Source organism: Scyliorhinus torazame, chromosome 30 (assembly GCF_047496885.1).
Source record: "Scyliorhinus torazame isolate Kashiwa2021f chromosome 30, sScyTor2.1, whole genome shotgun sequence".
NCBI lineage: Eukaryota > Metazoa > Chordata > Chondrichthyes > Carcharhiniformes > Scyliorhinidae > Scyliorhinus > Scyliorhinus torazame.
In genome coordinates, this window is record NC_092736.1 from 1,419,791 (window position 1) to 1,440,527 (window position 20,737).

Genomic DNA, 20,737 nt, shown 5'->3' on the forward strand with positions numbered 1-20,737 from the left:
CAACGGGCAACAAATTTAAGAGCCAACCAAAGTTAGCAACAGTACACATCCATTTAAAAAAAAAAAAAAAATACCCAATTAATTTTTTCCAATTAAGGGGTAATTTAGCGTGGCCAATCCATCTACCCTGCACATCTTTGGGTTGTGGGGGCTAAACCCAAGCAAACACGGGGAGAATGTGCAAACTCCACACGGACAGTGACCCAGAGCCGGGATCAAACCTGGGACCTCGGTGCCATGAGGCTGCAATGCTGACCACTGCGCCACCGTGCTGCCCTGCGTACACATTCATAATTGTACCTGGCGGGACACTTTGTAACATTAAAGGGCCAAGCATCTTTTGGCCATTTCAGTTTTATAGCTATTTTTTCCAAACTGGGTGAAATATCTTTCAAGTACATTTAGACACTGAACAAATATTTTTGATTCAATCGAATTCCTGTGGCATCAAGATCATCCATCGGACTACTATCTCCTCTTTCTTCCATTATTCTTTAGCTAAATTGATTTGTCGATTTCTCAGAAACTCAAGCCCAAGCTTTTTCCATTTCCATTTATTTTTCTCCTCCAGTACAAGTTTCTGTTTTTCTCAGTCTCATTTGATCTCAAGCGGTTTCATTTGCAACTGAATTTTAACTTTAGCTGTGATCCATCAATTTCAGGTTTTTCTCCTTTAAATTCTAAATGTTGGATGTTAACTAATTATTACAAAATCCTGCTTTTATTTGTACCCTCACTTAACTGCTAACTCTGTTCAGCTTTAGTCAAGGATTTTAAATAACCTGCAGTTACATCTTCTGCTCTCAGGGAAGTCTTAGTAACAGTCAAAGCCATTTTTGAATTTCAACCCGTGTAACATTCTTCACAGCAGATCCTGTTCCTATGCCGAGTGCCTCCATGTTTCTTTCTTTAAGGATTCTCAGATATCAACAAATTCAAGGATTTTTAATCCTGCAAGATTTATTACAACCCCGGAAGAGTCACCACTTTGTTATGATTCCAACTGATGTTAATACTGAAAAATTCCCCAGAGATAAACCTGAATTCATAGATCCTAACTTTATTTTCCCACCAGATTACTCCTTCTCTAAAGCCCTAGAGTTTCCAAGTTTCCTACATTTCTAGATGTCACGAAGCACAAGAGTGAAACTTGAATATTTTGCTTATCAGATTAATCTAATGATTGGTTAAATGTCTCTAATCCTCTGCCAAACGTTCAGAATTTTTACATCATAAAAATGTTTACTTAAAATACATTTAATTATTGCTTTGGGCATTTATGTTTTTGTGCTTTAGGGAGGAGTATATCATACTGAGTCAATCTGCAGTTTCCATCTCATTATCATACCACCCTGCGAGGGCAAAGCTGGGACCAATCTATCTGGCCTGTACAAGTCCCACTTCTCCCTGAAGCAGTCCCAATCTTACAGGAATCTAAAGTTCCCCTATCCTGAATCATCTCTATAGCAGACTGTCTCCTATTTCTCCAATTACTACCATGTGGCACCAGGAACAATCTGGAGATTATTATGCTTTGAAGTCCTGCTTTCCAATCTCATCTGACCAGAATGAATGTAAAGTCAGCTGACCTCAGACTGGCTAGAGGAAGTTGAAGAGAGAGGCTGCTTGTGTACATGATTCTACTGTTATTCATCTGTTCTCTTGTATATAATTTACCCACAGTTAATAAATCATTTATAGCTTTAACTACAAGTATTCTTGTAATAAATAAGGCCATCCAACAAGATTACAGTGGGTTTGGAAGGTGCTCACTAAGGAGCATTGTTGAGTTCCTGCAGTGCACCTTGTAGAGGATACATACTGCTACAACTGTTCATTGGAGATTGAATGTTTGAGGAAGGAGTGCCAATTAAACTAGCTGCTTTATCCTGGATCGTGCCACACTTCTGGAGGATTGTTGGAGCTGCACTCGCCAAGGCAAGTGTAGAGTATTTCATCACACTCCTAACTTGTGCCTTATAGGTGGACAGGCTTTGGGATGTCAGGAGGCGAGTTACTCGCCACAGGAATCCTAGGCTCTTACCTGTTCTTGTAGCCATAGTATTTAAATGGCTCGTCCAGTTCAGTTACTGGTCAATGGTAGCCCAGGATGTTGATAGTGGGGGATTCAGCAATGGGAATACCTTTGAATGTCAGGGAACGATGATTAGATCCTCTCTTGCTGGAGATAGTCATTGACTCTCACTTGTGTGGCATGAATGTTACTTACCACTTGTCAGCCCAAACCGGAATGTTGGCTTGCTGCATTTGGACACGGACTGCTTCAGTATCTGAGGAGTTGCGAATGGTGTTGAACACAGTCATCAACATACATCCCCGCTTCTGAACCATCATTCTCACCACTATCATTTGGAGAGCAATGCATTCAGGAGACTTCTTCATTACTTGCATGGCACTACTTGACTGTGTAGCAGACCCCATTCTTTCTCTGCGTACATTCCCAAGCTATGGGAAGACAATCTCTCAAAATGTGACACTCACAAAACACAAGTCTCTCAAATATACCTTACTCCAAAGCCTAGGGCAGCACGGTAGCATTGTGGATAGCACAATTGCTTCACAGCTCCAGGGTCCCAGGTTCGATTCCGGCTTGGGTCACTGTCTGTGCGGAGTCTGCACATCCTCCCAGTGTGTGCGTGGGTTTCCTCCGGGTGCTCCGTTTTTCTCCCACAGTCCAAAGATGTGCAGGTTAGGTGGATTGGCCATGATAAATTGCCCTTTAGTGTCCAAAATTGCCCTTAAGTGTTGGGTGGGGTTACTGGGTTATGAGGATAGGATGGAGGTGTTGACCTTGGGTAGGGTGCTCTTTCCAAGAGCCGGTGCAGACGCGATGGGCTGAATGGCCTCCTTCTGCACTGTAAATTCTATGATATAAACTAGAATGAAGAAAATTTAATATATTGTATATTCTATTATATTAGGTAGCTGACTGAAGAAATGGAAGTTATCTATCACTTCAGCAACTTTATACCAACTTACAAATCAGTGAGCTGACTTACAACAACTTGCTTCAACACAGAATGAAATTTTCCTTTTTTCTTCAAAGTGCTGGCTCAGGTGAGAAAAGCGAATGTCCCTCACCCTCCGGGGGTCGTACTTACCCGTGTCCCCACCCCCCTTCACCTCGCTGGCTTATCTTGCCACATTATCCAACACTTAGAACAAGGTGTTTCCCACGCCATCTTGCTGGCGAGGCAGTGCCTGAAAAACTGGCAAAGTTGGGTTTCCAGAGTGCCCGGGGCAATGCCCGGTCATGTCCCTCTCCTCCCTAGGGGTTGTACTAACCTGTGCGCCCCAGTGGGTTCCTTTCACCTCGTTCCCGTTTTACCTGTTGTAAACCCATCGGTGAGGAAGGAGATGCCAGTGTGGGGGTGGATGCTAAAGTGGAAGGTTCCTGAGACAGCGAGGTAGATAGATTTTAAGATAACGGTAAAAGCAAATTACTGCAGATGCTTTGACAAAGAGTCATCTGGACTTGAAACGTTAGCTCTTTTCTCTCCCCACAGATGCTGCCAGACCTGCTGAGATTTTCCAGCATTTTCCCTTTGGTTTAAGATAAAGGTAAGATAAAGGTAGATTGGTTCCCTTGTCTGACAAGAATCTACGGTTATCAGGTATGGAAAAGAATGTATAATTCAAAATACAAACAGTGAATGGCAGAACAGGCTCGAGGGGCCGAATGGCCTACTTCTGCTCCTATATCATATGTTTATATGACACCATTTTATCAAGAGAGCCACAGATATTTGACACCAACTCGACAGAATTTTCTCAGGTTAGAGTGCCTTCATTTAGTCCAGTCTTAAATTCCTGCATTTTAAATTGACCAGGAACCTCAGCAATTAAATAAAAAACACCCAACCATTCAAAAGTTGGGTGAGATTGGAAGTCATTTTGTGTCTTCTGTCTGAATACAGTGTGTCTACAAAATCACCGTGTCTACAAAATCACCGTGTTATGCCTAAATATATATTGTCTTGAATTAAATTCTGCTATTTGAAATGAAAAATGAAAATCACTTATTGTCACAAGTAGGCTTCAAATTAAGTTACTGTGAAAAGCCCCGAGTCGCCACATTCTGGCGCCTGTTCGGGGAGGCTGTTACGGGAATCGAACCGTGCTGCTGGCCTGTCTCGGTATTTTTTTTTTTTTTTTTATAATTTTTATTAAAGGTTGTCATAAAATATCAATAACAAAATAAGAAAAAAGAACCCAACAGGGTTAAGTACAAAACACAATCTAAAAAAGCAACCCGCCAAACCCCTCCCCCCCCGTACATAAATAATAAATTAACATTAACACCCCGACTTAACACAACAGGTATATACACCCCCTCAGACCCTCCAGTGTAAATAACAAACAAAAATAAAGTAAACCCCCGCCCCCCCCCCCGGAGTTGCTGCTGCCATTGACCAATGTCTATCGTTCTGCCAGAAAGTCTAAGAACGGTTGCCACCGCCTAAAGAACCCTTGCACCGACCCTCTCAAGGTGAATTTCACCCTCTCCAATTTAATGAACCCTGCCATATCGCTGATCCAGGATTCCACGCTTGGGGGCCTTGCATCTTTCCACTGAAGGAGAATCCTTCACCGGGCTACCAGGGACGCAAAGGCCAGAATTCCGGCCTCTTTCGCCTCCTGCACTCCCGGCTCACCTGCCACCCCAAATATTGCAAGCCCCCAGCCAGGTCTGACCCTGGATCCTACCACCCTCGACACCGTCCTTGCTACGCCCTTCCAAAATTCCTCCAGCGCTGGGCATGCCCAGAACATATGGGTGTGATTTGCTAGGCTCCCTGAGCACCTAACACACCTGTCCTCACCCCCAAAGAACCGGCTCATCCTTGTCCCGGTCATGTGTGCCCTGTGCAGCACCTTAAACTGCATGAGGCTGAGCCTCGCGCACGAAGAGGAAGAATTCACCCTCCCTAGGGCATCTGCCCACGTCCCCTCTTCGATCTCCTCTTCCAACTCCTCCTCCCACTTACCTTTCAACTCCACCACCGAGGCCTCCTCCTCCTCCTGCATCACCTGATAAGTTTCCGAGATCTTCCCCACTCCAACCCCACTCCAACCCCACTCCAACCCCCCCCCCCCCCCCGAGAGCACCCTGTCCTGTACTGTGTGTAGCCACGGGAATTCCACCACCTGCCGTCTGGCAAACGCCCTTACCTGTAAGTACCTGAAGGTGTTCCCCGGGGGGGGGAGCCCGTACTTCTCCTCCAGCTCACCCAAGCTAGCGAACTTCCTGTCCACAAACAGGTCCCCCAACTTTCGTATCCCTGCCCTGTGCCACCCCGAAAATCCTCCACCTGTTCTTCCTGGTGCGAACTGGTGGTTCCCCCGTAACGGGGTCCACGCCGAGGCCCGAACTTCCCCCCTATGCCGCCTCCACTGCCCCCAAATTTTGAGGGCCGCCACCACCACCGGGCTCGTGGTATACCTCCTTGGAGGGAGCGGTAGCGGCGCCGTTGCCAGCGCCCCCAGACTCGTACCCACACAGGACGCCGTCTCCAGCCTCTTCCGTGCAACCCCTCCCTCTCCATCACCCACTTGCGCACCATCGTCGCATTGGCGGCCCAGTAGTACCCACAGAGGTTGGGCAGCGCCAGCCCCCCCATCTCTACTCCGCTCCAGGAACACCCTTCTCACCCTCGGAGTCCCTCGCGCCCACACAAACCCCATTATACTCCTGTTAACTCGCCTGAAAAAAGCCTTTGGGATAAACACGGGGAGGCACTGGAACAGGAACAAAAACCTTGGGAGCACCGTCATTTTGATTGACTGCACCCTACCCGCCAAGGACAGCGGCAACGCGTCCCACCTCTTGAACTCCTCCTCCATTTGCTCCACCAGCCTTGTAAAGTTAAGCCTATGCAGGGCCCCCCAGCTCCTGGCCACCTGGACCCCCAAATATCTGAAGCTCCTCTCCACCCTTTTTAGTGGGAGCTCGCCAATCCCCCTCTCCTGGTCCCCTAGCTGAACTACGAACAGCTCGCTCTTCCCCATATTGAGCTTGTACCCCGAAAAGTCCCCGAATTCCCTAAGGATCCTCATTACCTCTGGCATTCCTCCCACCGGGTCCGCCACATACAGCAGCAGGTCGTCCGCATAAAGCGACACCCTATGCTCCTCCCCACCCCTCACCAACCCCCTCCAGTTCCTCGACTCTCTCAGTGCCATAGCCAGGGGTTCAATCGCCAGTGCGAAGAGCAGGGGGGGGGGGGGGGAAGAGACAGGGGACACCTCGGTGCAACCGAAAGTACTCGGACCTCTTCCTATTTGTGGCCACACTCGCCATCGGGACCTCCTACAACAGCCTAACCCACCTGACAAACCCCTCCCCAAACCTCTTCAGCACCTCCCACAGGTACCCCCACTCTACCCTATCGAAGGCTTTCTCAGCGTCCATCGCTACCACTATCTCCGCCTCCCCCTCCTTCGCCGGCATCATGATAACGTTCAAAAGCCTCCGCACATTCGCGTTCAACTGTCTCCCCTTCACAAACCCCGTCTGGTCTTCATGGATGATCTGCGGCACACAATCCTCAAGGCTAAGACCTTCGCCAGCACCTTGGCATCTACATTTAGCAAGGAAATTGGTCTGTAAGAGCCACATTACAGGGGATCCTTGTCCCGCTTCAGGATCAAGGAGATCAGTGCCCGGGGCATCGTAGGGGGTAAAGCCCCCCCCCCCCCCCCCCCCCCCCCGCCTCATTAAAGGTCCTCTGCCTCGGTATTTTTAATGTGTACTAGTTACGATATGAGCCTGCTGATCTTCTGAAGCTACTGAGACAGGCAGTTCCTGTAGGGAAGAGATAACATTTATAAACTGAGCAAAAAATATTTAAATCTTATTAGGATTTTTTTAAAATCCAAACGAAAATACTGTAGATGCTGTAAATCTGAAAAGTAAAGTAGAAAACGTGAGGGCAACTCCGTAAGTATGGAGAAATGAACGACTGGCTGATTGGCTGTTTTTCCCATAGATGCTGCCTGGCTTGCAGAGTATTCCCACCATTTCCTGATACAAGAAAGCAGGCTGTGCATTTTGATTTTAAATTTTGTGATACGTTCGAGATTCTTGCATTTTCTTCACATTCACAAATCTGCCAATTTAAACCTATACCAAAGCACTCCTGCACCATCAAAAGTGCCAGGCAATGATCATGTCCAACAAGAGAGAATCTAACCATGTCCCCACGATGGTATTACTATCACTGAAATCCCATCAACATCCTGGGGGTTACCACTGACCAGAGGCTGAACTGGACCAGCCACATAAATACTGTGGCCACAAGAGCAGGTGGGTATTCCACAGAGAGGAACTCACCTCCTGACTCCTCTAAGCCTACCCACAAACTACAAGGTGCAAGTCAGGACTGAGATGAAATGGTCTACACTGGATGAGCACAGTTCCACAAGTGGCGTGACACAATCCAGGAAAAAGCAGCACTTGATTGGCACCCCATTCACCACCTTCAACATGCACTCCCTCCACCACCAATGATAGCAGTGTGTACCATCTACAAGGTGTACAGCAGGTACGCATCAAGGCTCCTAGACAGCACCTTCCAAATCTGCAACTTCTACCACCTCGAAGGACAAGGGCAGTAGATGCATGGGAACACCATCATCTGGAAGTCCCCCTCCAAGCCTCACACTATGTAAATATATCACCGTTCCTTCGCTGTCGCTAAGTGAAAATCCTGAAATTACCTCCCTAACAGCACTACCTACACCAGATGAACTGCAGAGGTTCACCACCACCTTCTCAAAGGCAATTCAGGTTGGATAATAAGTGGTGGCCCAGCCAGCGCTGTCCACAACGCATGGAGGAATACATTTTAAAAACTTTTTGACCTCTCCGTTAACTATATTGTCAAGCTGGAGACCTTTAGGTTTCTTAACATTGAAAAGGAGATGTATAGAACAAAAATGGTGTGGGAAAGGTAAACCTCAAGAATTACTCAACCAAACCGTTAAGTGTATGACAATGGAACACAGGTGTAAACAAGTATGGAGTGAATATCAACACCAAAATTGGTGCATACATGATGGGCCGAATGGTCTCCTTCTGTGCTGTGACACTACCGTGGCTCGGCCGGTAACATCCCTGCCTCTGACCCAGAATGCTCCCGATTCAAGTTCCACTCCAGAACTTGTCAGCTGAGGAAGGACCCAGCCAGTGGTGCAGGCAGTACCCAACCTGGCTAAATAGAGAGTTAGCAACAGAAGGGCATCCGGCTGTGAAACCACCGGCCAATTCTCAAAAAAGCGATGGTTCTACATGAAGGGAGATTGAGAAGGGTGATTAATCTCCATTGTGATTACCTAATATAACTGGAAAAGCCAACAGAGAGTTCTGTCACAAACAGTGATCAATAAATGGAATGGTCTCCCAGATCGAACAGTGGAGACAAAAACCACAAAGTCATTTCAAAACCAATTCGGTGCTTCAGTGTGAGGGATTTTAGAGGCAAAGATGTACTAAATATGCTTTATTTCTAATAATCTTGTGATAGAAATCTTTAAGTAGCAAGCAATAATGCGCTCCAGTTGGTTTTAGCAGTTGATGACTACAACTCTTTCAATCATGTCCCCAGGGACAGTGTGTAGATTAGAAAAAGGGAGCAGCCAATATCAGTTTCTTGTATATTGCCTGCTCATTCTTTCCTGTTAAGTATAACCTCACATCTCAGGTATAACCTCATATTTCAGGTACTATCCTTGTACATCTTTTTTGCACGCTCTCCGGTGCTTCTATATCTTTATATAGTAACCAGACTACGCAGAGGACTCCAACTGTGGTCTACCCAAGGTTAAATACTGGTTTACCATAATTTTTCCATACTTTTCAATTCAATCCCTTTAGAAATAAACCCAATAATTATTTTCTTTTCCTTTTAAAATTGCTTTGTTAATCTATGTCACCACTTTGTGATTTGTGTATTTGTCCTCCAGATGATCTCTTTGTACCTCCATCCCAGTAGGACTTTTATTTTCAAGTATTATGTGACCTTATTTTTCCTTATCAAAATGTTAATACCTCACGTGTGTGTGGAATTCCAGTTCCCAATTCTATGCGCATTCTGAAAGTTTGTTAATGTCTTCATGTAATTTGTTGCATTCCTCATTGGTATTGACTATCCCGCCCCCCCCCCCCCAAAAAGTTGGTATCATCCACAAATGTCAAATTTGAATGGATTTTAAAGTCTAAATTATTAACATATATGTTGAAAACGAGAGGTCCATCCAGCACAGATTCTTGTGGGACTCCACCTTTTGTCACTTTGAATAGCTACGATTTACCTTTATACCTATGCTTTCTGTACTTGCTCCACATACTCTGACTTTACTTGTGTGCATCTTATTGAAGGCTCTTTGGAAATCTAAATAAATTACATGAACTTCATTACCCTTGTCTATCCTCTCTCTTTCTTACCTCTTCAAAGAATTCAATGAGGTTGGTCAAGAAAGATTTTCCCTTTTGAAATTCATGCTGATTATTCATCATTATATTTTTAATTGAGCCGTTTTCTGCTTTCACTTTCACGAGGAATCCCAATATATTTCCTGCACAATGTTGAGATGATGGACCAATAGTTCCCTGGACATATTCGATCTTCCTTCTCAAATATAGGTATGGTATTAGGTGAGCTGTCTGCTAATCCTCTGTCACAGCCCTTTCCTTTTTAAATAAATTATTAAATAGTAATAGTACCGTTTTTAATGCCTTCCTAGGTTCTATTAAAATGCACAGATGTAATCCATTTGGATCCATAGTTTTATCCTCGTGTTTGGTTAGTTCATCTAATATTTCTCACCATCTTAAAATTGCATAATATTGTTTCTAGTCCCATCTCACATTATGATCGGTCTCCCAGATAAATACCGAAGGAAAGTAATTCATTAATTATTTTTCTGCTTCACTATCACTGCCTGTGATTTTATCCTGTCCATCCCTTAGTGATATTCCTGTACAGTAGTTTACTATTTTGTTTTATGTTCCTTGATAATTTAATGTCATAGTTACTCTTCACCGTCCTAATTTTTTTAAATGTCATTCCTAATTCCTTCATAATCTCCCGTGTCCCTGTACTAGAATCAGAATCTCTACAGTTCAAGATGCGGCCATTCGGCCCATTGAGTCTGCACTGACCTGCTGAAACAGCACCCTACCTAGGCCCAACTCCCCTGCCCTATCCCCATAACCCCACCTAACCTGAAGATCCCTGCACCCTAACCGGCAATTTTAGCATGGCCAATCCATCTATGGGAGGAAACCCAAGCACCCGGAGGAAACCCAAGAAGAAATACTGACGTATGCCTCTTTCGTTTTTATAACCATGATTGTTTCCCTTATGCCTTTATTATTCGATGGCGTATCTTCGGTGTTTAGTCGGTTCTTGCTTTTTTTGGCAGAATAAATAAAGACTTCATTGAACACCAATATACATGTCCCCCATTATTGTCAACTTTATATTTCCAACTTCTCTTCTCAACCCTTCTTTTATTATTATTGTCACAAGTAGGCTTACATTAACAAGGAAATGAAGTTACTGTGAAAAGCCCCTAGTCACCACACTCCGGCGCCTGTTCGGGTAGACAGAGGGAGAATTCAGAATGTCCAAGTCACCTAATAAGCACATCTTTCGGGACTTGTGGGAGGAAACCGGAGCACTCGGAGGAAACCCACACAGACACGGGGAGAATGTGCAGACTCTGCACAGACAGTGACCCAAGTCAGGAATCAAACCAGGGACCCTAGCACGGTGAAGCAACAGTGCTAACCACAGTGCTATCGTGCCACCCAGAAATAAAAGTATGCTTTAAAAGTCACTGTTTTAATTACACATGCCAAAATTTTCACCGGACCATGTGTCTGATGCAATAAATCGGAGTTGAAAAAAATCACAAAATATATGGTAGAAGCACAAGTATGAAATGCAAAGTGAAGAGGCAGCATAAACCCTGACTGCTGGGTTCTTCACGTCAAATCAATTAAAATTCAGCCATTTTTAATTTTTGGCATTTAGAAAGAATGTTTAATTGCCAAAAACAGAATTATTGTAAATTTGGCACAAGAAATTCAAGTATTTTTTGATCAAGATTAATCAAAATTCTCCATTTTCAGGAACTATTTCTCATCCTTGCATTTAGTTAACTAATTGTCAAATTAGTTATCCCTCACCAAGCACCATCGTTTATAGAACAGTGTGCATCTGGATACCGAGAAGTACAGCACCTACAGACAGCGACAAGCAGGAATACAAAAAATCCTCCAGATCTTCCAGCCATTGATATTATCCAATGTCATCTTATTTCATATACATGCAGGCAATACTGTACAAATCCAAATCTCTTTAGCAGAAGAGTATATTCCAATGCAACCCACTATGAACCACTGAACTAATGATATTTATGAAGCAAATTGAGTGGTTATATTCACCAATAGTAAAAACAGGTTTTAAACTGTATAATTATCATGTATATGCTAATACATGCATCCAATTCTAATAAATAGAACACATGAGAGCCCATATATCATTGATACTAAACCATTAGCTGTTCAATGCAAGCCATTCTATTGACAAACTCCTCCATTTTACATGCCTCCCATTATACTGAACAGCCTCTTTTAACAAAATAGGAGGCAAAATTACAAACCACTGCAGACAATTTCAGAATAGCAAGTGCACGACAAGCTAAATATAAATCAACACACACGCGATGAACTTGTTTGATCACAGTACCTTATCTGCATCCCAGATGGCAATGTTTTGCTGCCCTTGCAGCCGGAACAAAACCTTTGCCTGGAATCTATTTTCCCAATGCCACAAAATATTCCACAGTGTGGAAAATGTACACCACTAATAAATATGCAAATTACACACACACACAAACGCAACTGTGCAATCAAATGGAAGATGTCGCCAGATGTTGTGCGTTAGGAAATACAAGGGGTCTGTAAGCGGCTAACACACACTGCGAAGAGTCAAGGCCGTAAACTTTGTCTGGTTGGATGCTTCTGCCTGAATTGGCACAGTGATATTTTTATACGCAAGATTGTGTGTTGCTGAAGAGCTAGGGCACAGCATCCCAGACCGGTAACATCAATTTCACATATTGCTGCATAATTTATCAAGTCAAAAAAAAGCATGGTGATTTTATTCAGATTTAACAAATTGTGTGCTTTACTCTGAATTTATTTCATTTGGAGGCAATCACCTCGAGAGAGAGAGAGAACGAATGCAGTTGAGTTTGAGGATATGGTAAAATGCAATTAATTGCACCGTCGGCAGAAAGGAAACACTCAATAGTTTTATACCAAGATCATTAAATAGTGTGTTAATCAGTGTTGCAGCAAAACCTCTTGTATGGAGCTTGGATAAAAGTCTGTCATTTTAATGCTTTCAGGTCTTGAATTAAACACATTCCCAGTGCAATTAAAGGAAAATGCATTTATATTAAGTAATTAAATGCGTAGCAATCAAGTGAAAACTAAATTCAATGAGCAAAATACTGTAATACAATAACAGTAATAAAAAGAGCAATAAAAAGCCTCTCGTCCTCTAAATGAATGCAGGCTTCAGATTTCAATCAGGAGTAATTATCCTGTCATTACTCCCTCAATATTTTATCCAAGTGTGATTTTTACCAAAGGCATTTAGTTTAAAACGTATAAAGATAAAATCTACTGCATTGCCCAATGGTGATGTCCGCACATCCCCCAGAGACAAACATTAACTGGACCCAAAAATCAATCACTGACCTGTTTCCAGAGAGGAATTCCTGACTATAAAGCAGAGTATCAGAGCCGGGGAGGAAGGGGTGATGGCAGGGCGGGTTTGTGTCTTTGCTGATTGCTGTGAGGGAGGTCGCTGCTTAATGGGGACGGCTTCACCTCAACCGCCCGCTCCCGCACTCCAGCTGCACGCGCACTCTGATTCAACCGCCCATTTCGGCCTGTCACTCAGCGCGCAGCGTGCCCCGCCCATCCGACGCAGCCCCGCCCTGCAGCCGTCATCCCCGCGCAGCCCCGCCCACTCCGGGCAGCCACGATCCGCCGCCGTTAGTCCCGCCCACCTGTGGTTAACCAGTCCCACCAAGATGTGGAGATGCTCACCTGAGGAAGGAGCAGCGCTCCGAAAGCTAGTGACATCGAAACAAACCTGTTGGACTTTAACCTGGTGTAAGACTTGGTACTGTGGCTACCTCTACTACGTGGGACAGCCACGTGTATGCCACACCTGTGGCAAAACGGGGCATGTTGCCGCAAACTGCAGTGTGACCTTCTGCAAGAACTGCAGGCAGGAGGGACACATGACTAAGGACTGCAAAGAAGACAAGTGCTGCAACCTGTGTGGGGAGGCCGGCCATCTTTACAGGGCCTGCCCGAAACGCGGGGCGACATACGCTGAAATCATCAGCAGCGGAGTTAAAAAGGCGACCAGAGAGGAGGTGCATACACCCTCCACCGAAAAAGACACCACGGCTCAGAATGAGGAAAAGCAACAAAAGGGCCCCCAACAAAAAGAAGAGGCCCCAGCACCTCCTGACAACCCAACCCCAGCCCCATCTGATGAGGAACACTCAATGGAAGAGGAAGAGGATGGGACAAAGAATAAAGAGCCCTGGGAAACAGTGAACAGGGACAAACGAAAGCGGAAACAAAAAAACAAACTGAAGAACCCCCCGAGGGGTAGTGGCAAAAAGCGACACCTCTCAGCCGGCGCACTTAGCGCCGACACCTCATCCGATGAGGGAAAACAGGACAAGAATCGGCCTCAAATAAAGAGGCAAAGCACCAACGTGGAACGGAAGGCACAGACCCCCCAGACCACCGACCGGGAAGGAAACAAGGTCACAGACCAACCCCCGATAGTAACGAGCAGCAACAACCCAGGTGAAGACCGGCCTGCAACCCCAACACCTACTGACTGCCATGACGAACGCCAGGGCTACATCACCCCCCCAATGCATCTGCATCAAAATCACGGGGCCAGTACGGACCAGAACAGCTTTCTCAGCCCTGCAACTGTGCTAAAGTTTGCGAGCACCACCGGCATGCTGGGGAACATCGAACAGCTGGAACAGCCAACTGTATAGACTCTGGACTCTTGAGACTGGTAAATCTATCTTTTTTATAATGGGTTTAAAAATTGCATCCATAAATGTGCGAAGCATCAAAGATACTTCGCGGTGTGTAGCCACACTCAACTATTTGGCAAATGTAAAAGCTGACCTACTGTTCCTGCAGGAGTGCGGAATTCCGCACCTCAGCAACTACAGGCGCTGGTCGAGCTGGTGGTCCCACGGGCCATCCATCTGGTCAGGAGGAAACGACTGCCGCTCCTCCGGCCTGGGTATTCTGCTGCGGGGAGGCAACTTCACCATCTCCGACGTTAAGGAGGTGGTGGGCGGGCGCCTCCTCGTAGCAGACGTGAAATACAAAAACACCCCTCTCAGACTTATTAATGTGTACGCCCCGGCCGTAAAAAGTGAGCGGCTGGCAGTTCTTCAGCAACTCCCACTGCTGTTGGCCACCTCCAAGCCGGTCATCCTGGGTGGTGACTTCAACTGCATCATCGATGCGGCTGGACGATCCAGCAAAGCCGACAGCAAACTAGACGCTACGTCCAGACTCCTGATGGAAACGGTAAAAGACGCCAAGCTGCTCGACGTCTGCAGCAACCCTGCAGACGGCGCGCAGCGTAGATACACATGGTCACGGCCAGACGGGTCCGTCCGCTCCAGGATAGACTTCTTTTTTGTGTCCCGAGCTTTCACGGTCAGGTCCACCGACGTAACGCCGGTGTTCTTCTCTGACCACTGCCTCCTACTGGCCGACTGCCACCTGCAGGAAGACCAGGGGGTAGGCAGGGGGACGTGGAAGCTAAATGTAAAACTGCTGACCCCTGAGAACATCGAGGAACTCAGGAGGGATTACAAAGGTTGGAGAACCGTGAAACCCCTCTTTGAGGCCCCACATCTCTGGTGGGAAGCAATCAAGGGGAATATCAAGAGGTTTTTCATCCTCAAGGGCGTTCAAAAGGTGAGAGAGAGACGAGGGGTCATGTCCAGGCTCCAGAAAAGTATGCAAAATTTGCTCCAGCTGCAGTCGATGGGGGTGGATGTCAAGGAGGATCTCCAAGAGGTGAAGAGCCAGCAAGCCTCGCTCTACACCTCGGAGGCTTCCAAGGTTATCTTCCGTTCCAGAGTCCGCTCCGTGGAGCAGGACGAAAAGTGCTCACGCTTCTTCTTCCAAAAGGTGCACAGAGAGACCTCTGTGATCAGCAGCCTGAAGGAAGAAGATGGCTCTGAAAAGTCATCGCAGTCTGACATCCTGAGGATCAGCCAATCCTTTTATGCCGGACTGTATGACCTGAAGCCAACAGATAGCACTGTTTCCCAGACCTTCCTGTCGACTATCACGGAGGTCATAGGCGACAGCGAGCTGGAAAACCTGGACAAACCACTAACTCTGGACGAGCTGACAAAGGCCGCCAAGTCCTTCGAGACGAGTAAAACTCCCGGAAGCGACGGCTTACCGGTTGAGTTGTATTCGGCTCTGTGGGACTGGATGGGCCCAGACCTGCTGGAAGTGTACGAGAGTATGCTTCTGGAAGGCAGCATGTCAGAGTCCATGAGGAAAGGCATCATCACCCTCATCTACAAACAGAAGGGGGAAAGGGAAGAAATTCGAAATTGGCGACCCATTTCACTGTTGAATGTGGACTACAAAATTCTAGCAAAGGTCATCGCCAATCGGGTCAGGTCTGCTCTGGAGTCGGTGATCCACCCTGACCAGACCTGTGCTGTACCCGGCAGGAAGATCTCTGATAGCCTCGCGCTACTCAGGGATACGATCGCTTACGTGCAGGACAGGGGGGTGGACACTTGCCTCATCAGCCTTGACCAGGAGAAGGCTTTTGACAGAATATCGCACACCTACATGATGGATGTGCTCTCCAAAATGGGGTTTGGGGAGGGAATTCGCAATTGGATCAAACTGCTCTACACAAACATCTATAGCGCAGTCTCAATCAATGGGTGGGAATCAGAAAAGTTCCAGATCAGATCTGGAGTCAGGCAGGGCTGCCCTCTCTCCTCTGCCCTTTTTGTGTGCTGCATAGAACCCTTTGCCGAGTCCATCAGGAGGGATCCGGGCATAAGAGGAGTGACGATCCCAGGCAGTGGAGGCATGCAAGTCAAGGCTTCCCTGTACATGGACGACGTTGCCGTCTTCTGCTCGGATCCTGCGTCTGTGCGCAGGCTCTTGACCACCTGCGACCAGTTTGAACTGGCCTCGGGAGCCAAGGTAAACCGTGGCAAGAGCGAGGCCATGTTCTTTGGGAACTGGGCCGACCGGTCCTTTGTCCCCTTCACTGTCAGGTCAGATTACCTGAAGGTGCTGGGGATATGGTTCGGAGCTGCTGGGGCGTGCACCAAAAACTGGGAGGAGCGCCTAGGAAAGGTAAGACAGAAACTGGGCTGGTGGGAGCAACGCTCCCTCTCCATTGCGGGCAAAACCCTGGTCATCAGGTGTGAGGTACTCTCGGTGTTACTGTACGTAGCGCAGGTCTGGCCCATAACCCGACCCTGCGCCACAGCAGTCACCCGGGCCATCTTCAAATTTATCTGGCGATCCAAGATGGACCGTGTCCGAAGGGACACCATGTACAAACCTCTGGAGAAGGGAGGGCGGAACGTACCCAACGCCTCCCTCATCCTGCTGGCCACCTTTGTGTCCAGCTGCATCAAGCTGTGCGTGGACCCCCAGTATGCAAACACCAAGTGTCACTACATACTGAGGTTCTACCTGTCCCCGGTGTTGCGAAGGATGGGCCTGGCCTCATTGCCGCGGAACGCTCCAAGTAGTTGGACCGTACCGTACCACCTGTCCTTTGTGGAAAAGTTTTTGAAGGAAAACACCTTTGACCACAAGGCAATGAAGCAGTGGTCAGCACGTAATGTCCTCGAGGCCCTCAGGGAAAAAGAGACTGTGGAGGACGTTGGATGGTTCCCTGAGCAGACTGCCAGAGTCATCTGGCAGAACGCCTCATCACCAGAACTTTCAAACAAGCACCAAGACCTAGCTTGGCTGGTGGTGAGAAGGGCCCTCCCTGTCAGATTCTTCATGCACACCCGAAGGCTCTGCACCAATGCACGCTGCCCTCGGAGTGGCTGTGGGGGAAATGAGACGGTCACACACCTCCTTGTGGAATGTGCCTTTGCAAAGAAGGTCTGGAGAGAGATGCAGTGGTATTTGTCAAGGTTTATCCCAAACAGATCTGTGACACAGGACTCTGTGCTCTACGGACTGTTTCCAGGGACACACACCGAGACAAACATCAACTGCTGCTGGAAGGTCATCAACTCGGTAAAAGACGCTCTTTGGTCTGCCCGAAACTTGCTGATCTTCCAGTGCAAAGAATTGTCCTCGACCGAGTGTTGCAGACTGGCACATTCCAAGGTCCAGGACTACGTGCTGAGGGACGCACTCAAGCTTGGGGCAGCTGCCGCCAAGGTGCAATGGGGAAAGACCACTGTGTAAAGTATTTCCAGCAAATGTACACCGAGGGGCGGGTAACAGTGTAAAGCCCCTCGGTCTGGGCAACCAACACTCCAATGTACAAAAAAAAAAACTGGCATTGTAAATATTTAAGAAGGAATTGTAAAGTAAAGAGTGATATGTGTATGACAATATCAAAATTGAATGAAAGAAAGTCAAGGCAACATGTAACCCTGCCGGAAATGTACAGTCAAGACAATTTGAAATGTTTATGTAATGCTCATGATAAATTTTTATGAATAAAGTATATTTTTTTTGAAAAAAAAAAAAAAAAAAAGACTTGGTACTGTGCTCACCCCAGCCCAGCCGGCACCTCCACATCATGGCTACCATCCACACCGCAAACTGCCGGCTCAAAGTGGAGAGGATCTCCAGGAAGATCGCGCATATAGACACTGACATTAAGTTTCTACAAAGATGCCAGAAAGCAGACAAGATCCCGAAAGGGCTACAGATCACAAACCCACTCCAGTCGACCTACAACACAGACTTCGCTGAGAGACTCTGCCGTCGCACCTCTCTCACGCTCCTCAACCACCTCGTCCGCCAGCTCTACAGCAGACAACGCAACCAAGATAGAGGCCATATTCTCAACTTGCGCTCAGGACGCAGCAGACCAGCTGCGGAACACCGCCAAACAGATGAGACAACAATACTATGCCACCTATATGCATACCAAGAACAGAAAGCTTGAGAAACTTGGCATCACCACCGGCAGCAACCAAGCCACCCCCGGTGTCACAGTAGAAAACAATACAGGGAAATCTATTGTCAACTTGTCAGACTACAGCCTTCAACCAGATGAAATCGAAGTCCTCAACAGAGGGCTTAATTTCTGCACCACCACCAAAATGGACCCCATCAGTCTCGCGGCAGACACGGAGGAATTCATCAGGCGAATGAGGCTCCAGGAATTCTTCCACAGACCCCAAGAGGCCAACAGCGAACCCAAGCAGACTACCAATGGACCGGAACAGCAGACCGAGAGATCTGCGGTGCGGCAACCGAAGAGGGAAGAGTCGAATTGGACCCCTCCGGAAGGCCGCTGCCTTAGACTCGACATGTATGCTCAAGCCGTCAGGAGTCGCGTCAATGCCAGATTCATCAATCGCATTCACAAGACAGCCCCGAACGTCACCCAAGCACAACGCAATGCCATCCGCACTCTCAAGACCAACAACAGCATCGTCATCAAACCAGCAGACAATGGGGGGGCCACTGTCGTACTGAACAGAACGGACTACTGCAAAGAAGTATACCGACAACTGAACAACCAAGAACACTACAGACAGTTACTGGCAGATCCGACCAAGGAACACATCCGCCAACTTAACAGACTGATCAAGACCTTGGATCCAGATCTTCAGAGCACCCTACGTGCTCTCATCCCACGTACTCCCCGCATTGGAGAGCTCTACTGCCTCCCGAAAATACATAAGGCCAACACACCAGGCCGCCCTATCGTTTCAGGCAATGGGACCCTGTGTGAGAACCTCTCTGGCTACATCGAGGGCATCTTGAAACCCATCGTACAAGGTACACCCAGCTTCTGTCGCGACACGACGGACTTCCTACAGAAACTCAGCACCCATGGACCAGTTGAACCAGGAACATTCCTCGTCACAATGGACGTCTCGGCACTCTACACCAGCATCCCCCATGACGACGGCATTGCTGCAACAGCCTCAGTACTCAACACCGACAACTGCCAATCTCCAGACGCAATTCTGCAACTCATCCGCTTCATTCTGGATCACAACGTCTTCACCTTCGACAACAAGTTCTTCATCCAGACGCACGGAACAGCCATGGAGACCAAATTCGCACCCCAATACGCCAACATCTTCATGCACAAGTTTGAACAGGACCTACTCACCGCACAGGACCTTCAACCGATGTTATACACCAGATACATCGATGACATTTTTTTTCCTTTGGACCCACGGCGAAGAATCACTGAAACGACTACACGATGACATTAATAAGTTCCATCCAACCATCAGACTCACCATGGACTACTCTCCAAAATCAGTTGCATTCTTGGACACACTCGTCTCCATCAAGGACAGTCACCTCAGCACTTCGCTTTACCGCAAACCCACGGATAACCTCATGATGCTCCACTTCTCCAGCTTCCACCCTAAACACATTAAAGAAGCCATCCCCTATGGACAAGCGCTCCGTACACACAGGATCTGCTCAGACGAGGAGGAGCGTAACAGACATCTACAGACGTTGAAAGATGCCCTCGTACGAACGGGATATGGCACTCGACTCATCGATCGACAGTTCCAACGTGCCACAGCGAAAAACCGGACCGACCTCCTCAGAAGACAAACATGGGACACAACCGACAGAATACCCTTCGTCGTCCAGTACTTCCCCGGAGTGGAGAAACTACGTCATCTTCTTCACAGCCTTCAACACGTCATTGATGACGATGAACATCTTGCCAAGGTCATCCCCACACCCCCACTACTTGCCTTCAAACAACCGCGCAACCTCAAACGAACCATTGTTTGCAGCAAACTACCCAGTCTTCAGAGCAGTGACCACGACACCACACAACCCTGTCATGGCAATCCCTGCAAGACGTGCCAGATCATCGACATGGATACCACGATTACACGTGAGAACACCACCCACCAGGTACGCGGTACATACTCGTGCGACTCGGCCAACGTTGTCTACCTCATACGCTGCAGGAAAGGATGTCCCGAAGCGTGGTGCATTGGCGAGGCCATGCTGACGCTGCGACAACGAATGAACGGACATCGCGCAACAATCACCAGGCAGGAATGTTCCCTTCCAGTCGGGGAACACTTCAGCAGTCAAGGGCATTCAGCCTCTGATCTCCGGGTAAGCGCTCTCCAAGAGTCGATTTCGGCGGCGTGAGAACAGCTGGTGAGTCAGTTTCAGCGGGAGCATTGCGGAAGGAGGTTGCTGGGAGGTAAGTCAACCTTTAAAAGCACTTGTCTTTGCAGGGGCAGGCCAGTCGATTTCGGCGGGAGAACAGCTGGTGAGTCAGTTTCAGCGGGAGCATTGCGGAAGTGGCTGCTGGGAGATAAGTCAACCTTTAAAAGCACTTGTCTTTGCAGGGGCAGGCCAGTCGATTTCGGCGGCGTGAGAACAGCTGGT

General features: G+C 47.4%; 1 protein-coding gene across 6 annotated transcripts in view; it reads right to left on the reverse strand.

The window, feature by feature from the left end:
* The window catches only part of otud7a (OTU deubiquitinase 7A), a 162,672-nt gene extending 149,700 nt beyond the window's left edge, over positions 1-12,972 (reverse strand). For 3 of the 6 annotated variants that reach the window (XM_072492640.1, XM_072492644.1, XM_072492639.1), the window contains exon 1: positions 12,797-12,972. The gene's annotated coding sequence lies outside the window, so the exon portion shown is untranslated. The remainder of the gene's footprint in view (positions 1-12,796) is intronic. The other 3 variants (XM_072492643.1, XM_072492641.1, XM_072492642.1) reach the window with 1 other exon arrangement.
* Positions 12,973-20,737: the final 7,765 nt, after the last annotated feature.